This window comes from Staurois parvus, unplaced genomic scaffold (assembly GCF_062004578.1).
Source record: "Staurois parvus isolate SC_StPar_1 unplaced genomic scaffold, SC_StPar_1.0 ptg000479l, whole genome shotgun sequence".
Taxonomy (NCBI): Eukaryota; Metazoa; Chordata; class Amphibia; order Anura; family Ranidae; genus Staurois; species Staurois parvus.
In genome coordinates, this window is record NW_028318275.1 from 1,091,063 (window position 1) to 1,110,136 (window position 19,074).

General features: G+C 40.1%; 1 long non-coding RNA gene across 1 annotated transcript; it reads left to right on the top strand.

The window, feature by feature from the left end:
• The first annotated feature begins 1,999 nt into the window (after positions 1-1,999).
• Positions 2,000-18,177, top strand: LOC149452325 (uncharacterized). The gene is made up of 4 exons (XR_016314890.1): positions 2,000-2,101; positions 6,749-6,861; positions 7,093-7,204; positions 14,624-18,177. It is a non-coding gene; the product is annotated as an uncharacterized LOC149452325 (long non-coding RNA).
• Positions 18,178-19,074: the final 897 nt, after the last annotated feature.

Consider the following 19,074-nt stretch of genomic DNA (forward strand, 5'->3'; position numbering starts at 1 on the left):
CCAGCTAAAAGAAAGTTTTTTTTTTTTTTTAGTTTATTTCCCTGAGTTAATGGAAACAATGTTTCCTTTTAGATTAATTACAGAAACAAAGTTTCTGTTAACTCCAGGTAAAGTGAAAGCTAATTTTGTGAGCTAAAGTGAAGAAAAAAAAAAGCCAGCAGTTGCATTTAACCACTTGCCGCCTGCCTACTGTTTTTAAATGGCAGGACGGCGACACTCTAGGGGCGGGTTGCCGTTCATAAACGGCACCCGCATTTACTAGCTGTGTGCGCTCGCCTGGAGCACAGTGGAACACCAATCATCCGACGGGACCTCTGTGTGAGGTCCTGATCATGTGATCACTCGTTGGCCAATCAGTGATCATATGCAAAGTAGTAAGCAAGATGTCACTTGTGACATCATTGCTTACTATGTGTGAAATCTGTGAATGATCAAAGGTTCACGTGGTACAAGGCTATTCACAACAGCCTTGTACCATGTGACAAGCTGTGACCAATCGCAGCTCACACAGTAGTTCTCAATGGCTGCAAGAATGCAGCTACAGAGAAGGAGAAATGATTGTTTTTACATCCTTTATGTGTGTAAAAGCAATCAGTGTAAAAAAAAAAAAAAAAAAATCTTCATCACCCTCCACAAGTAGTACAGTGTCACCATGGTGACACTGTACTTCTAGGGTGACAGTATGTGGGGAAAACAAAAACCATTAATAATATAAAAAAAGTAACAAAAAAAGTTTAAATATTATAATTTTTGGTTTTAAACTAATTTGGGTTATATATATTTTTTTTTTACTGAAAAGATAACGGAATAAATTTTGGCCAAGATTTTTTCTAAATTTTTGGAATTTTTAATTTACATAGCAAAAAAATAAAAATCCCAGGGGTGAATAAATACCACCAAAATAAAGCTTTATCTGTCTAAAAAAAAATGCTAAAAAATTCATATGGGTACAGTGTTGCATGACTGCGCAATTGTCATTCAAAGTGTGATAGTGCTGAAAATTGGCCTGGATAGGAAGGGGGTGAAAGTGTCCAGACAGTAAGTGGTTAAAAATCGACACCGACATACACTTCGTATTGCGAAACAAATTCATTAAAAATTCGGGAACCAAGGCATTATTTTCAATGGATTTTAATTCGTAAACAGAAAATTCCGTTAACCGAGGCATTTGTAAACCGAGGTATTACTGTAATTGCTTCCTTCTGCCTGCAGCAGACTGGTCTCAGCCTAGATATAGTCTTTGGACTGGAGCTCAAGGCCGGCTTTGAAATGGTAAACAGTGGAGTTTTCCTGGGAAAAAAAAAAATACTGTTTATTCATGTAGGTCAGCAGTCACTAAATGGCAGACCGCAGCCCAAGAACTGCCCAAGCAGTGCTCGCTCCCAGACCGCCAGACTAGAATGACAGATCTGCTGCTCAGCAGGGCAGTCGACCCAGCAACCAATGACATCACACATGCGCCCAGCCCCTTGCAGCTCATTGTCTCTTCCGGCTCTCGCTCCCTGCCTGTCCACAAGCGTGCACCCTGCCCCTTCACCAAGGGTCCTGGCCAGCTCCTGCCACCCGCTCCTTTCTGTCCTCAAGGTAGGGTGTCTCCCAGTAGAATTTGGAGTTTCCTCTTCTCTAGAAATGAAGTCTGGGATGAGAGTAGAGAGTCCCAGGGAGTGAGTGTCTCTCACTGATGAGTACTTGGGGCACTCTGATGGGCACGTTCTGATGTAAGGAGGAACACTAATGGGGACATTTATTTTCAGACTTTGGCCAGAAGATTTTAATTACCAGACCTCCTTGAATTTTAATTCAATACCCTTGATGTAGGCATTTAAATTTACTGAAAGGTCCACTTTAATCCTAAGTCAGAAGTTCATCTCCTGTCCAATACTCACATCTTTCAGCTGGATGTGTACTTTGAAATCTATTTTTGTTTTAGCTGAGCAACACTCTTTCTTGTGGTGACTTGCTTCCCTTTTTATCACTTCCTCATCACTTCGGACTTACCCTCTGAAACGGGGCAGCACTCCGGACATCCCACCAAAGACATCACACAAGATGGGCTCTCCCAACACTCTCTGGATATGTGTTTTCTGCCTGTGGTTAACAGGTAAGTCTTGAGCTGTTATGTGGTTATAAGAAGTATTTGCTCACTTCATTAGGTTGGTATTTTGTTTTTTTTTATTCAGTTTCATATTTCTATATTTCTTATGAGTTTAGTTTTGTATTCTTTCTGTATTATTAGGCCTCATGCACACAGGGTTTTTTTTTTCCTCCCCTAGATGCCTTTGCTCCAGAGGAGGAAAAAGCAGGGTTTTGCAAACCTCTTTAAGTATGTTTGGACGTTTTTTCATTCCATTGCCCAGAATATATTTTTTTATTCTGACCACTGGAATTAATAAAGTTCAAGTGCTAAACGTGCCTGACGTTTAGACATGTTTAGGTGCGTTTATTGTTTGGGTTTTTGTGTGTCCAAACGCTTCTCTTGTGAACACACTGGTGATGTGTTTCTTTTTCAGCCTCCAAACAGTCAAATACACCTCTAAGCACCTATGTGTGCATGGGTACATAGGCTAACAGAGGAGCGTTTAGAAGCTGTGAAACAAAAAAATGTCTAACGACCATAAAAGCAGCGCTTTTTTTTTTTTTTTTTTTTAACATCCTGAATGCATGAGGCCTCAGTCATCTCAAAGCCATACTATTCCCTGAAACCTTTGGATGGAGATTCTACCCTCTTAGCAACTGAAAAGTTTAGCTCATCACTGAAGAACTTTCATATACAGTAACTTATACATAAGATTTCACACATTTTTCTAATTGGATTCAATTGGAAAAATGTATGAATCCTAGGTGAAAGTTGTGTGAACCGTTGTTAAAAAAAAGTTACATTTTAAAGGACCATTTACAACTGGGTTTATTTAAGAGTATACGTTGTATATACAGTATTAGTCCTTTAATTATTCACTGCCTTTCTGAACCCCTAAAAACCATTGTGCCCCAACCACGTGCATTGCATGAATACATTTGTCGTGCAGTGCTGCTCGCCAAACCCAATTGGCGGATAATTTTGCTGCGCCAAGATGCAAAGTATCATGGTCGCAGCATGTCTAGACCCCCGTCCACTGTCTTTACAGCTTCAGAGGGAGCAGTAAAAACACTGCTCAGCCTCATGTTTTACTGCCCCCCAACCACAAGTTTAAACATAGCCTAATACAATACAAACACACCTAATGTATAATTAAAAAATTAAAAAAAAAGCCTGCCCAGTCTCCCTTCCAGGCTCCGCACTGTCCTGGCACTTACCTATATCCTACAGCAAGAGCCTATGCTGCAGCTCCACTCCAGGAATTCAAAACCAGTCAATTCTATACAGAACTAGTTAGCACTCCATCTCTTAGCAGTGGCCTGAGGCAAGAATCAACTCCAGGAATTCAAAACCAGTCAATTCTATACAGAACTAGTTAGCACTCCATCTCTTAGCAGTGGCCTGAGGCAAGAATCAACACGAGGAATACCAGAGGGTCAGGATGACATGCCTCACATGTATTCTTTTTGCTTATGCTTGCCTTGGGCATGTGCTGGGGTCAGAGACATTGGCTACAAAAACCAAAGAAGCTATCTCCTTTCTAGCTGTGGTTCTGGGCAAAGGTGGGAGCCTTTATTCAACATTGCAGCTAATGTTACAAAGCACCTAGGGAGATAGGACAATGTACTACATGAACCACTACAACTCAATGTAAAAAAAGTGACAATTCTTCCTCAAAACGTGTTCTTGTTTCCTCTCCGTTGTAATAGGGCTCGTTTACACTTGCTTTGATTTTAACACACATTAAAGCCTACCGCTTCAACAGGCATTTTTTGTTTTTGAAGGCTCTGTGATGCTTTTTTGAAGCTTTACTGAAGCTTAGCAAATGCTCTGTGTGTGTCCATTTTTTATTCGTTTCAAAGAGGCTCAGTAGTATCCTTAGCTTAGTAGTACCACTGCTCAGCAGATCCCCCTGCTCCGTAGTACCCCCAGCTCTGCTGATTCTCAGGTTTGCTGTTCCTCCTCTCTGGTCCCCAATCACCTGATATACTGTATTGCCCCCACGCTGCTCACCAAATGTGACATCTGCTAGTTTCTCCTGCTCAGTTCCCCCAGCTCTGCTGATCCGCTGCCACTCATTCCTCTTTCTCCAGTCCCCACTCACCTTCTGCTATAGCATTCATACATTGCGTACCACGTGTGCCCTCTGTTAGTTACTCCGCTCCAGTATGGACCTTCCTCACCTTTCTACTGCTCCACACTGTATGCCAGATGTGATGTCTAAACCAGGCACTCCCAGAATATACAGATGTGAACCAGAAGTGACTGTTGATTGTCTTTCCGGTTCTCTTCTTAATTTCTCAGTGCATCCTGGGATATCGCATACCTCCAAAATAAAGCAAAGCTAACTCTAAATAAAAGCCCCTCAAAAGCTGAAGCTACTGTTTGCGAGCATTGTCATAGACTTCTGTACAGGCTTTGGAGACACTGTGAATCACCAAGAAAGCTGCATGGGGTATAATTTTTGAAGCGAAGCAAAATGAACAGAACAGTGTGAGCAGGACTGTAAGGTAACCACTTTACTTAGTGAGAGGTGCTTTGATTGGCATTGAGAATGTTTTAAATGCCACATTTTGAAGCAAGTGTAAACAAGCCCTTAGAATATTTCCCTGTAAGCATAAAAATGCCAGATTTCTTGGGGGGGGGGGGGGGGGCAGTATGGGAAGTTATTTATTTTACAAAGTAAAGACTGGAGTGGTGAAATGTTATTTGAACCCCAGGCAACCCAAAGCACACATTTCAGACACAGGATGGTTACTGGTTTAGTTGCAGAAGGATTTGTCATTTTGCACAGACACAGTATCTTGTGATACACACCATGTTCCAGCAATCTTCACTCTCTGCTGTGCAATCTGCTGAGCAATCTCTGCTGTGTTCTCTTCTTAGTGCACATGTGTGTCACAGTCTATTCATTCCTATGGGAGATCTGCATTCATGGCAGCCTCCAGCAATCTAGCTGAGTATGGCTGTCTTATAGCAAAGAATGGGGCCACAGGGCACATGTGTAACAACAAGAGGACCTGGTGGAGAACTTTTTGAAAAGAAAGTCTATACAGTGCCAAGCAAGGGTGCACAGTCATGATCTCTTTTATTAAAGGACAATTTTCACTAGGTTTAGTTGTGAAAGCTCCAGCTGAAGTTTGTACAAAGCGGTCTTTCTTCAGTATTGGACAGCTGAACGGAGTGAATGAGAGACTAGTATGTGCAGTTCAAGAGAGGGGGCAGAGTGAAAGTGAACCTGTGAAAGAAAAGGCATTGTAACTGCCCTAGAGTTTGTTTATATATGCAGTACTGCAGCCCCTCTGAAAAGCGATCTGCGGGATGGATTGCTTTTCAGAGAGCGTTTGACAGGTGGTGAGGCAACAATAGGTCTTCTCCTCACAACCTGCTTTAACCGGCAAAATGCCAAACCACCACAACACAAGCATATGTGCATTGCATGCGGTTGCAGGGTAGTTGTGGCCTGGCCTCATTCACCTGAAGGGGTGGTATTAACAGTGGTACCACCTGTAGTTTGTGACTTGCTGTTTAACCACTTGCCATCCAACCGCTGTATATAAACGGCCTGACAGTGGCAGTCCAGGGGTGGGTTGCCGTTCATAAATGGCGCCCGCCATTTTGAACTGTGCGCGCTCTGTGGGAGCATGCAGCACATGCACACGGTGCTCGCTGTGTCCTCTGGACACAGTGGAACACCGATCGTCGTACGGGACCTCTGTGGGAGGTCTCGATCATGTGATCACTGATTGGCCAATCAGTGATCACATGAATAGTAGTAAGCAAGCTGTCACTTCCTGACATCATTGCTTACTACGTGTGAAATCTGTGAATGATCACAAAGGTCACATGGTACAAGGCTATCCACAACAGCCTTGTACCATATGACAAGCTGTGACCAATCCCAGCTCACACAGTATTTCTCAATGGCTGCAAGAATGCAGCCAGGGAGAAGGAGAAATGATTGGTTTATGGGTGTAAACGCAATCAGTGTAAAAAAAAAATAAAAAAAAAAAATCTTTATCACCCCCCACAAATAGTACAGTGTCACCATGGCAGGTTGTCACCTGCTAGGGTTACAGTATGTAAAAAAAATAAATAAATATAAAAAAAAAAGTAAAGTTATAATATATAATTTTTGGTTATAAACTAATTTGGGTTATATTTTTTTTTTACTATAAAGATAACTGAATACATTTTGGCCAAGGTTTATTATGAAATATTATTTATTTGCAAAATTTTATTTAAAAAAAACACTTTTTTTCAAAATATTTGGACTTTTTCATTTATATAGCAAAAAAAATAAAAATCCCAGTGGTAAATACCACCAAAATAAAGCTTTATCTGTCTCAAAAAATGCTAAAAAATTCATATGGGTACAGTGTTGCATGACCACGCAAATGTCATTCAAAGTGTGATAGCGCTGAAAGCTGAAAATTGGCCTGGACAGGAAAGGGGTGAAAGTGTCTGGACTTGAAGTGGTTAACCTTGGCATGGGTACAGCCCTGAGTGGCTGCATTTCTGTGTTTAATTGGGTTGTCAGGGATAGTAAAATCACAGTTGATCTTGCTGCTTTTTTCGGCCACTCATGTGATTGAGCCCCTACAGATGATCAGTCATGAATGAACAGGACCTAATCAAAATATGATTGCTATTTATTTCTCATGTTTCCAGGGGCAGTGAATTCTAAAAATGCTTCTACAGCTGTGAAACCATTCTCTTCTAGAGTCAGATCTACGCCATTGTCTTCAATTATTTCATCTACTGCTAGCACAACGTATGCTAAGGTATGCAACATGAACAAAAACATTTGCACCATTATTACAGTTTGGGGAAATGTAACAAGTCAATGAAATAGTGCATAACTGTAAGCATAAGAGAACAATTACTGTTGAAGTGATGGCTGGGGTGTCAGATGGACAGAAGTAAATGGAACACAGAAAGCAATTAAGTTCTTTTAAGTGAGGAAAGGCTAAATCCATTTTCTTTATTTGTCTTTTAATGTCCTGTGAATATAGAATGTGACAGAGTCTGTGGATCCAGAAGCAAAACATTCAAACTCTATAGGAAACATGATTAGAGGACTGCTTGTCTTTGTGTTCCCTCCAGTGGCCCTCCTCATATACAAATGTACGTATTACCATTTCTGTCTTTAAAATCTGAATAATGACTTTGAGTGGTGTTAGGACACTTGGGGATGCCATACAAAGATTACATTAACGTTGGTGAAGTCTTCTCATTGAGATTGTAATCAGGAATCTCTGATACTTTGACTGTGCTAAAGATGCCCATACACCAGTAGCGTTTTGTTCAAAATTTTGTTTGTTTTCTTTTTCTTTTTCAAAAAATTTGTTCAATTTTCTACTGGTTAGTGGGGTCAAATCAACGTTTGTTTTTTAATACAGCAATGAGAAAACTTGAAGGAACAGGATGGAAGATTTTAAATTCTAACTATAGCAGAACTAAACCCATTGATTTAGGGCTTGATCAGACCATGGTGTAGATATGTTCGTTTTTCTGCACATGTTCTGCAAGGACACAAGGAAATCAATTGTTCTCTATGTGCCATGTTCACACCACAACACTAGTGTCACAAGCAGATTTTTTTCTGCAAAGTAATCTGCAACATGTTTGAAACTCATTGAAGCGTGCATGAAAACTGATATAAACTGACGTTTTTGTAAGTGAAATCTGCGCGGCAGTTTCCATCAGTTTTTCTGCAAGTATGGTGTGAACGAGACCTGAAAAAAACAGTTAATTCCGAGCACATGGCAGGAATGTAACTGTCATATTTGCTTGTTCCCTGGATCAAGCTGTCAAACCATCAAATAGCTGGTCTTATAACTGATCACATGTGAAGCAACATGGCAGTGACAGATCAAACAGAGGCTAAGGCCAGCCATACATGGGTCAAAACTGAACCGATTTTTTTTTTTTCCAGAAAATTGGACCTAAGAATACAATGTAGGAAATAAGTATTTGATCCCCTGCTGATTTTGAATGTTTGCCCACTCACAAAGAAATGATCAGTCTAGAAATCGAGTGGTAGGTGTATTGTAACACTGAGAGACAGAATAGCAACAAAAAATTCAAAAGAAATACATGTCTAACAAATGATGCACTGATTTGCATGTTCATGACGGAAATAAGTATTTGATCCCCCATCATTCAGCAGGATTTCTGGCTACCAGATGTCTTTCATACAGGTAACAAGCTGAGATTAGAAGCAGTCTCTTAAAGGGAGTGCTGCTAATCTCATTTTGTTATCTGTATAAAAGACAGATATAAAAGAGTAATCACACAATCAGATTCCAAACTCTCCACCATGACAATGATGGTCAAATTGTACGATCATTTTTTTCGGAAAGAATATATGCATGAGCCGTGACCTGGAAGGAACAGAAGTTTCGCCTGTAATATGGGGTGAACTTTATGATTTGGTTGGCAGATTTTTGAAATCATTGATGGCACCATCGGATTAACGAACAACGTTTTCAATTTTCAGACAAAAAAATCATTTGGAATTCGAACCATGTATGACCTGCATAAGCCTTGTACATACAATGAGAATATCTGACAAAAAAAACAAAAACTGATTTTGGAGCGATCATCCAATAATCTGATTGTTAGTACACAGCTTTTGAGAGCCGATTATGACAGTTCATCCAAAGGGACAAGCACGAAACGATTTTTGTGTAATTAGTATAGTATTTGTACAAAGTGACCAACACCGTGCATGCTTAGAAACGAAAGAATATATTACAATACAATATATTTACAATACAATATATTACATCACTTCCAAAGTTGTATTTTGTCTTACAAGAATTTTCGTAACTTTTGTAATCTCTTCACTTTTGATATGAGACAAGCATGCAAAAAAAAAAGACTATCATTTGTCCGATATTCTCATGATGTGTACGAGGCTTAGAATTGCAGCTTCCTTTAGGGTTTAGTTCCACTTTATTGTGGTTTTTGTTTGAGAAAAAGCATACATGTTATAATGAAACCTGTTTATTATGTCTGGGATCTCATTCAGATCTGGGCAAAATTGTATGTCCTTTGGAACAAAATGAGTTAATTTAATGATGGCAAGACAGAATGTTCTGACAAGTGGTTTATCTATAAATATTCGGGCAAAAATGTACCAGTTGTCTAGCCAACTTTACTCATATTACTATATGTCAGTAGACAGGCTGCCATTCCAGATTCCTCCTGCAAGTGGCACTGGTGTTTTTAAACTGGTAATAGAAAACACCAGTTTTAATGCCGGGCCATAGACGGGTCAAAAATCGGCTGATTTTCGCACCGTTAGTGGATTCATTGGTCGGCCGTTTTTCAGGGTTTTTGAACATTTTTTTTATCGGGCATGTTAGAAAATTCTCGGCCGATTTTGATGATCGTCCGATTTTCCCAGCAATGATGGGCAAATCGGCCAATCGTTTTACCGATAAAAAATCTGCGCATGAGCCGTGACCTGCAAGAAGAAGAAGAAAAAGAAGAAGAATTCCAGTCTGCCATTATATTTTATATGAAAAAGTCTTGCGGTTGCAACAAATGTATCCATTTGTATCCAAATAAAAACATTGTAATCCAAATTATGCATTACAATGTTTTTATTTGGATACAGATGTTTTTATTTCAATACAAATGGATACATTTGTTGCAACCGCAAGATTTTTTCACATAAAATATAATAGCAGACTGGAATTCTTCTTCTTATTCTCATGTATTGCTGTCACATAGTATGGTGTGCTCCCCTGTCTCTGCAAGGGACAGAAGTTATGGGGTTAATGCCGGCCATAGACGGGACGAAAATCGGCCGAATTTTTTTTTTTAACGTTAGTGGTAACGTCGGCCGATCGACCAATTTTTTGGGGTTTTTTGTTTTTTTTTTAAATCGGCCGATGTTCGAACCGTCTATGGCCTGCTTTAGTCCTCATGCCCACTGGACGTTTTTACAGCTGCTGGGTTTTTTTCTACAGCCAGTAAACTCCCCAGCATGTTATCCTATGTGTCCATGCACACAGACTTTAATCAACATTTCTTGGCTGTAAAAAAAACCCAGAACTAGTGGGTTTCTAGAGGAGTTTTTTAGCTGTAAAATCGCTTTAAGCCCCCATGCACACTTGACGTTTTGATAATGCTGGTAACTTTATCTGTGTAAAGTCACGTTAAAAACATGAGTTTTTCAGCTTTTTTAGTGTTTTTGCATTAGCGTTTAGCGCCGTTTTGCCGCGTTTAGTGGCATTTTCCCGTGTTTGCGTATTTAGCGGTTTTTTTTAACCAAAAAAAATTTGTTTTGGTCAAAAAAAGTCCAAAAACGCCAGTTTGCTGCGTTTTACTACATTTTGCAGCGTTAGACCGCTTTTACAGCTAAAAAACTCCTCTAGAAACCCACTAGTTCTGGGGTTATTTTCCAGCCAAAAAACACTGATTACAGCATGTATACATGGACACATAGGATAACATGCTGGGGGGTATCATTTCTGTAGAAAAAAATGTCAAAAGCCCAAAACAGCCGCTGTAAAAATGTCAAGTGTGCATGAGGGCTAACGCTGAAAAACACTGTAAATCGCGGCAAACCAAAAAACCAACTCTAAAAATTTCTAAGGTTTGGTTCATACTGGATGTGATTTAAAATCGTTTGCCATTTTGCTGTGTGATTTCTATTGTAGTCTATGTATGTGAAATCACAGAAACTGCAGAAAAAGTAATACAAGAACTACTTTTGAAATCGCGCTGCAGCAAATCGCGTATGTTAAGACACTCACATTCATTAGATCCGATTTCAGGTACGATTTCAATTCCTAAATTGCACCTGAAATCGTGGCGGTGTGAATCGGGGCTAAAAAATGCAAACGTGAAAAAACGTGGCAAAACGCTAATACAAAAACGCTGAAAAACTCACATTTTTAACGTAACTTTACACAGCTAACATTACCAGCGTTATTAAAACGCCCCGTGTGCATGGAGCCTGAAAGTTCAGTACTAATGAAGAGATAAAAAGGAGAGCTACATCAACTGGGCTTTAAAGTGGAACTAAAGTTCGATTAAAGAAAAAAAACACTGCTGATAGGTAAGCTTTTATAGCAAAATAGAATTAGCGGTTGATTTACTAATGGCTTTAAATTTTGCGAGGAAAATTGCACTTTGCAGGGAAGGTTTCCCCAGAGCTTAATGAATGCGGTGAAATTTCATTTTGCAAGGAATTCCCAATCATGTGCAAGTTCAATAAAAAAAACAAAAAAAACCCTGAATTTTTGCTTGTGGTCCCCAACTCTAAACTATATGGGGTTCATTTACTAAAGGTAGATAGACTGTTCACTTTGCATGGGAAGATGCACTGAGAGTATTATCCCAGTGCTTAGTTGATGTGGCAAAGTTACTATATGCTAATATCACATAAAAAAAAAAAGGAAAAGAACATATCCTAGATTGTAAGCTCCAAGGAGCAGGGCCCTCCTATCCCTCTTGTATTAAACTGTATTGTTGCTGTATTGTCTCCCGTTATATTGTAAAGCGCTGAGCAAACTGTTGGCGCTATATAAATCCTGTATAATAATAATAATAATAATAATATTTTTGCTTGCACATGAGTGGATGATGGAGGTCAGAACTTCACCTCATTCACTAAGCTCTGGGGAAACTGTTCTTGCAAGGGGAAGTCTATTTGACTTTAATAAACCAATTCCTCTGTATGTATCTTCTGCAATGAAATCCCCTCTCTTGCCTACCAGTAATGTTTCTAATGAATGTTCACTGAACCTTGCTTGTGCAGCTCTGTCTACATGGCTTCACATGCATTGGTGTTGGGATGAATTACATCATCCCAGACCAGCCAATCAAGATGGCTGAAGACATAGTTACATAGTTGGCAACCTGGAAGAAAACCAGGCAAACATGTCAGTGGTAGCCATAGAGCAGCTAGGAAGTTTGTGATTGCAGCAATAGAGGGGTCCCCTTTGGCAATTAAGTGTGCATAATGTGTAAATATGCTGTGTATACTTCTACATAATGGATCAAGGCCACCCACCACAAAACGGACTTACCTCATCTTTATGACATGTACACAGGGCCAGTGCTTCCACTAGGCCAGGGGTAGGCAACCTGCGGCTCTCCAGCTATTGCAGGACTACAAGTTCCATCATGCCTCTGCAAGTCATAGCTGTAACTGTCAGTTTTGTAATGTTTCAATGCCTCATGGGAAATGTAGTTCCACAACAGCTAGAGAGCCGCAGGTTGCCTACCCCTGCACTAGGCAAACTAGGCAGCCGCCTAGAGTGCACTGCCACCTAGGGGCGTCTGGGAGTAGCACATTCTCTGTGTGGGACGATGCCACGTCCTTAATGATCCTTCAGCTGCAGGGAGGGGCAGCAGAGGGGAGGAAGAAAGGACAGAGAAAGATGCTGGGTGTCTGGGGCCAGTGTAGCAGCTGAGCTGTGGCTCCTTCCTTTGTTCCTCTCAGACTCAGTCCCTTACTGCAAGTCAGGTGAGGGCTGCTGATCAGTGTGGATTTCCAGGCATTCTCTTCCCATTCATCAGCGGAGGCGCACCTGCAGAGGAAGGTAATGTCTGATGTCTCGTGTCTGTGTGACCGGGCCGGCCATCCATCACATGTGCAATGTATCAGTGAGTGATGACATCAACATGATCCCAAGCCTGCTCCTCTAGTGCCTGCTGATCTGTGTTGTTGATGGTGTGAGTGAGAGAGAGATTGATATATCTCCCCCCATTGCTTGGATTCTGTCAGAGTGTGGATCCATCATCCTCCACCCACTGCCAGCCACAGATACAGTCCGGCCGTGACACTGATTTTGTCTTTATTATTGGTGCTGGTGTCATCTTATGGCACTTATTTTTGCAAATTAAAAGAAATGTTGCAGTTTCATGTGTTTGTTGATTTAATATTTTCTATTGTTTAATTTTTTTTTTTTGGGGGGGGGGCACAAGTAGCTGGTCTTGCCTAGGGTGCAAAATAGTCTAGCACTGGCCCTGTATGTACAATGCACAAATTTAAGGTTGAACTAAGCCATCCTGTCCTTTTCAGCCAAAAAACTGCCATCTTAGGCTGCTTTCACACTGAGGAAGCACTTTTGCTTTAAAAAAAAAAAAGGAGCAAGAAAAGCTGAAGAAAAATGCTTCCCTATGTATGTCTTCACACTGGTCCGAAGCACTTCCATTGCAGTGTAAACCTTTTGGGGCATATTTTGGTCAGTTAAAAAAAACACACCAAAAATGCACCACCCTATTGAAAGCACAGCAAAAATGCACCTGTGTTGCGGTTTTTGAGTCACATGTCCTGTGAAAAATGCACCAGAATCACAGAAAAATTGCAGCAAAATTGTAGCAAAACCTCATATGCGTTGTTACCAAGTTTTTGCTACAGATCAGTGTGAATGGTGCCCTAAGCCTGTTTGTTCTGCACCTGTCATGGTGCTGCACATGTGATCAGTGATGACACCAGCAGGCTTAACAGTTTGGTTGGGAGCACAAGCAAATGTGACAATTTGCATTCCCGACATGCCAAGAATGTAACTTTTTTTGAAACCGTCAAATCGATGGGATTAGTTCTGCTTTAAGGGAACTGTTTTCTCTGCTTTCTGTTTATTTTAAAGCCCAACTGTAATTTCAGTTTAAATCCGCTAAATGCATTCCAGGTGCACCAAGACTATAGCTCTGCACACAGCAAAGCCCCTGCTGATTGAAGAGCTCTAGCTGTGACAAAGCAGGGGGTGTTTCCAACCTCTGCAGAGAGACCACTGCTTTTACACACAGAGTAATGCAGGCCATAGACAGGCCGTTAATGGGTTAATTGGCCGTCTGTTTTTCGGGGTTTTAGCAGAATTTTTTAATCGGTAAAGTTGGAAAAAAATCGGCCGATTTTGCCGATTGCCCGATTTTCCCGGCAATGATGTGCAAATGGGCCGATCGTTTTACCGATAAAAAATCTGCGCATGAGCCGTGACTTACAAGAAGAAGAAAAAGAAGAAACAAAAGAAGAGGAAAAAGAAGAAGAATTCCAGTCCGCTGTTATATTTGACATGAAAAAGTATTGTGGTTGCAACAATGTATCTATTTGTATCCAAATAAAACCATCTGTATCCGAAATGGATACAGAGATACATTGTTGCAGCCACAATACTTTTTCATGTCAAATATAATAGCGGAGCTCTCTGCAAGGGACAGGAGTAATTAAATGCCGGCCATAGACGGGACGAAAATCGGCCAATTTTTTTTTTTTTTAACCGTTGGTGGTAATGTCGGCCTATTGAACGACCAATTTTTCGTTTTTGTTTTTTAAAAACAGACGGTTTTCGACACGTCTATGGCCTGCATAAGAGTCCTTCTTTGCAGCATGCTGGCAGGATCAGACTTTTCTACCTGGGCTGTGGCTGCTTTCTAAAGAACACCAACAGTGAGACTTTGCGCAGCTTTTTGTTTAAATGCACCATATGTATCTGATTTAAACAGTTCAATTGGGCTTTAACTTTTAGAAAAGTCTATTTACATTATTTTGTTTGTTATACCACTATATTGTTATTTCAGGTTGCTCGTTACAGTTAACTTGAAATGGAAAAATGGAAGATAATATGGAAGAAAGGATACACTTACCTCAACCCATATATAAAGCCCAATTGCAGCAAAAAGTTAGATTTAGTTTTGAATAGACTTTGAGAGAGTAAAATCTGTATTGCGACTTGCACTAAAGTTTTAAACTAACAAATCATTTTTTTCTGTGTGTTGCAATGTAACAATATTAGGCCTCATGCACACTAAGTGTGAAAAATGCCACTTTTAGGAGTATTTAATTTTGTGTTTAATTTTTTTTTTACTGCCTCTAAATGCCCCTCAATGTTATCATATGTGTCCATGTACACACAGGCCTTTACAGGTGTTTAGAGGCAGAAAAAAAGCCCACCGCCAGCCCGTTCAGGAGCAGTAGCGTTTTGGCAGAAAAACACCTGAGGTGCCAAAACATAAGTGCGTCTAAACCCGCTTAAGAACTAGGTGCGTCAAGTGCTTGGGTTTTCATTCATTTCAATTGCCAAAATAAACGAATATTCTGGTCAATGAAATTAATAAATGCCTAAATGCATTCGCAAAAATGTGTTTTTGACATTGCCTTTCTCCTGCTAGGAGAACAGCTGGGCAAAGGGAATAAAGCTCTTTCTTTCTTTATCTTTAGCCTTTACCATTCTGCTATTTCACAAAAAATTCACACTTAAAGCAGAATTCCAGCTAAAGCCTAACACCTAGCTAGTCTGTGCAAAAAAAGAAATAATAATTGTTTCTAAACCCACAATAGTAAAATCAATCTGAATATGCAGTAAATCATACTTGTTATACTCACAAAAAAAGATGTTTGATCCTGTCTTCTCTGATCCTCCCCTTCTACTGTCCCCAAACCATCTCCTGATAGAACAGAGCCTTGGGAGCAAGCTGTACATGTTCAGTTTGGTGTGTATTGCTAGAGTTTTTTTCTTTCCTGGGGGAGTGCATGTGATCAGCACAGGGCCAATCAGTACTGTCCAGAGAGAGGGTCAGGGGCACTGCAGCCTCATAGGGGAGAATGAAAGCTCCTACAAGCTTTAACCAGTTGAACACTGATAGTAGTCACAAGACTTCTCTAACTGCTAATGGGAAAAGGCATTTAGCAGTTTATATTTACTAAAATAATTGCATTTCCATGTTCTGTGTACTTTGGGAGACCAGATATAGTGAATGCAGGGTTTGGGGTTTAGTAACACTTTAAATTAGAAAGGTACAGAGAGGTCCAAGAGTATTCTGAAGCTTATGAAGTAGATTTCTAATAAGACATAAGCAGGAGCAGACTGACAACTCATGGGGCCCCCGGGCAATAGGGGATCATGGGGCCCCTGTGTCCTTGCCCAAACTCAAAAAAGTCTATGAAAAAGGTACCAGGGGCATCTCATGGGGCCCCCTACTGACCCCGGGCCCTCGGGCAGTGCCCGAGTTTCCAAATGGTCAGTCCGCCCCTGGACATAAGAGTATAGCACAGGCCTTTGGATACTGTCTCCTTTCAGGCACTAAAGCTCACCACACATTTCAGTCTGATTGTACAAACTCTTTTAGATCTTCCAACAACTACATAGTGCAAGTTCCTGACTCATTAAATACAAAATGATTGGGTAGGTTCTCATATAACATGGTTTTGGTTAATCTAAAGTTGATTGTACAAAGATAGTATGGTCAGATTGTAACATGTGTTGTGACACTTGTAGGCTTTTTCAGCAGTTGAAGAGGGTACCTGGTGGGTGGTTCTAACCCCTGACATGTATCCCCGAAACAAAGGACCCAATCTAGCAGACTGAGCTGAAAGACGTATACATACAAATAGTCAGAGGCAATTTGGTGCAGAAGGGGACTTTATACATGAGGTATAAGTGACTAACGCTTTCTTACAAAATCATCACTACTACATGTTAACATAACTCACCTTTGATTACGAAACATTTTATGTTTATAAAATCAGCAAGTAAAAATATCTGAAAAATGCACTGGCATGATTCTTATAAGAGAACAAGACTTCACAGGGTGGAAGTTCTTTTTTTTTCCATAACATCTGAGGTCTGTTCTCCTTTCACATGGCTGCAGTATTTTTGTACAGGTCCATAACTGGGGAGCTCTGTGGACAACTTAATACCTACAGGAAAAAGCTTTGTAATATCCTGCAGCCTTATGCCTAGTACACACGATGAGAAAATCAGATGAAAAATACCGCTTTCGGAGCGATCGTCCAATAATCTGATTGTTAGTACACAGCTTTCAAGAGCAGATCACAATAGTTCATACGAAATTATCCCAAGGGACAAGCAAGAAAATTTTTCTTTTAAGATTGCAGATTAAATGAAAATAGTTAATTCTGTTAAGTATTTGTCTGTAAAAAAATCGAGTGACTAAGACAGTGCATGCTCAGAATCAAAATAATACATTGCAATACATTACATCATCATGGAAGTTGTATTCTGTTGTCCGGGAATTTTTGTAACTCTAGAAACCTATTTGTTTTTAATATGAGACTAGCATGCAAACAAAAAAACACGATCATTTGTTCAATATTCTCACCGTCTGTACAAAGCTTTATTATGTCTTCCTGCTTAGGACTGTTGGGCAGCCCAAGACCACAGAGGGCCACCATTCGTGCAAACACCATTCAACAGCACAGTAGCTAAATGGTTAGCACTTCCGCTTGGTGGTACTAAGGTTGTTGGTTCAAATCCCAACCACAGCACCACCTGCCAGGAGTTTGCATGTTCTGCCTGTACCTGCGTGGGTTTCCTCCAGGTACTCCGGTTTCCTCCCACACTCTAAAGAGATGCTGGTAGGTTAATTGGATCCTGTCTAAATTGGCCCTAGTATGTGTGTGTATGAATGTGAGTTAGGGATCTTTTAGATTGTACGCTCCTTGAGGGTTGGGACTGATGTGAATGTACAATACTGTATATATGAGAAGCGCTACGTAAATTGACAGCACTCTATAAGTACCTGTAATAAATAAACTGCCCTCAAGGCACAACATTGTTAGAGCAGAGAGCTTAGCTTGGTGGAGTTTACATGCAGTGTCAATTGAGGAAGGGGGGGGAGTGGGGAGCAGGAATAGGTGTCTGCTTATCAGCCGAATCACCATTCATAGTCTAGGAAAATTTTGTAACCTACCTGATTAATTGCTCCATCCGAATGTTCCATCATGGAAACATTAAGCACACATTTATGTATTTGTAGTAACTTAATAAATGTGCATTGTATTACAGCAGCCTAAAATTTATAATGCACAGCACTCCACTATGCTGCATTGCCTTGCATTATTACATGCTGCAATGCATATGCATTACCGTAATGTGTTGGGGTGTCCTTCAAAATGAATGATACAGCAATGCAGTTTAAAGTAACTCCACAAAAAGATGAAAAAGAGGCAGGTCAGGTATGAATATAGTAGTAAATACAAAAAGTACACAGCTTGAATCCAGCTGGTCAGCACAAAAAGCCAAATAAACTGTCTTAACAATGTTACCCCAACATTTAATATTCCTGACATCTGTCTGTTGTACCATATGGTTGTATTAAATAGTATCCTGGTCTCTTTGTATTGCTTCCTTTGTGTGAGATACCTGGTGATTCTGCCAGTCCCTTTGTTCTCCTATTTTAACCACTTGCCCTCCAAAGGATTTACCCCCTTTCCTGACCAGGCAATTTTTTGCATTATGGCGCTGCGTTACTTTAACTGACAATTACATGGTCATGCAATTCCGCACTCAGATGAAATTTACGCCCTTTTTTCCCCACGAATTGAGCTTTCTTTCGGTGGTATTTGATTGCCTGTGCGTTTTTATTTTTTGCGCTATAAGCAAAAAAGAACGACAATTTTGAGGAAAAAAAACTGTATTTTGGACTTTTTGCTGTTAAACATGTCCAGTAAACAAATTTAAAAAAATCTAATTTCGTCATAAATGTACGCCAAAATGTATTCTGCTACATGTCTTTGCTAAAAAACAAAATCACAATACATGTAAATTAATTGGTTTAAGTTATAGCATTTACAAATGGTGGTATAGATACTGGGATTTTTTTTTTCCTACTAGTAATGGCGGCAATCAGTGACTTTTAACACACACCTCCCTCTCTCTTCACCGGGAAGATCAGTGTACTACTGTTTCTCTGCCTCCTATTGGCACACCCCCAGCAGTCTCCACCCCCAGCTTTCTAAACCCCTTGTGTAGCTGAGAACAGAGACTATGTGATCACCTAAAATATTGTTGCTGTATCGTCTCCCGTTATATTGTGAAGTGCTGTGTTGGCGCAATATAAATCCTGAATAATAATCATGATTTTTTTTTAAATATAGACACATATTTTGCTTTGCATTCCTACTTTAAACTGAATGGGTTGTTTTACAAGGTAAGGGTTCACATATATAAGTCTGTTTACTGAAACATTTATGGTTCTTCATGGACTCTAAAATTACAGATTGTATATTA